The following is a 1,575-nucleotide window of genomic DNA, read 5'->3' as shown; positions in this document are numbered from 1 at the left end:
ATAGTGTTATATTTTTGAATTTATTTATTAAATAATAATATTTGTAATGTATATCATTCAATACATTTGTGATTCACAATATGTATAATATAATGTATTGAATTGTCCGGAAAGTTCGTGCCGATATTGAAGGAAAATTGAAATGCAGAAAATTTAAATTTTAGTGTACATTTATTAAATTATATAGGTTAGTCAGCACGAACTTTCCGGACAACCCAATAGTTGCTGAGATAGCAATAGAATAAGATCACAATAAATAAAATTTCTTATATTTATTATTTTAATCATATTAGTTTAATATTATAAATTTTCTAAATTTAATAGAAAACCAAAGAATCGTTCCAAAATAAAATATAAAATTTGATCACAACAATAAAATCTTTGTCACCGCATAAGCATATTTGCCTTCCTATGATAAATATATATTTCTATGCAAGGACAATGATCAGTTATGCGATAAACTAATTGAAAAATAAATTTTCAGTGCAACGCTTCTAATTATTATCTTAAAAATTTTAATTGTGCATAATTGAAGATCAGAAAAACGTATATAATTCACATTGATATTAAACTGTATTATCTTGAAATTCTATTTAATATTTCACTTCTTTCTGAAATAACGAATGTACGCAAGATGGAGCCATAAGTCCATCGCAAGTCTCAAAATTAAAATTAACATAAAAATTCGAATTAAATTAATAATTTCGTTCGTTGATTAAAGTTCGTAATTTATTTTAAAATGTCTCAACTCTCTCTCTCTCTCTTAAAGATTAATTTTTTTTCACTAGCAATTTCTGTCGAAATTGTACTATCCATAATATCGTAAGTATACATGTAGGACGATCTCAAATACACACATATCAAAATTACTTATTTAAATAAATAAATCGTAATCATTACTAACAGCAATTTAAGCTACCACGCTGCCTTGATTTCTTTCAAAATCTTATGAGAAAAGGCTGTTCAATCACAAATAGTCCTCTTGGATGCTTATCGCCGTGCAGTCAACGCGATATTGTCGTGTAAACAGGCGGTCACCGAGCGATCATTGCTGGCCAATCAATCTAATCGAGATGAGCTTCAATAACGGTGGCGATCCTCGAAAAATCAATAATACACACCTCTTCGGCATGTGAGCGCGAATGACGACACCAAACGCGATATTTCCAAGATAGCCCCGACGAACGAACAAATGGGAAAATTTTCTCTGAAATGTACAGATTTTTTTCTCTGTTCGGTGATCTCGCATTTAACACTACATTGACTAAATTCTTTTATTGGCACAAATCTTGGATCGATTCTTAGCACACGTTTAGATACGAGTTACGAACATTCGCCCCTTCGCGAGATCCTCTTCACATCGCGACTAATATTTTTAAATACTAACTGAGGACATGTGATTGAAATTTAGAGTTCGTGAAGCGAAAATTAAATGTAAGCCCACTGAAACAAACAGATAATTTCGACGATCACTCATATATACATGTAACCAAAAATTTCCAACGTATATCCAGGCATTTCAAACGAAAATCTAAAAGCGCGAAGATAATGTCTAACATTGAAGATTAAAAAAAA

This window comes from Atta colombica, unplaced genomic scaffold (genome assembly GCF_001594045.1).
Source record: "Atta colombica isolate Treedump-2 unplaced genomic scaffold, Acol1.0 scaffold1, whole genome shotgun sequence".
Lineage (NCBI taxonomy): Eukaryota > Metazoa > Arthropoda > Insecta > Hymenoptera > Formicidae > Atta > Atta colombica.
Note: the sequence above shows the minus strand (reverse complement) of the source record.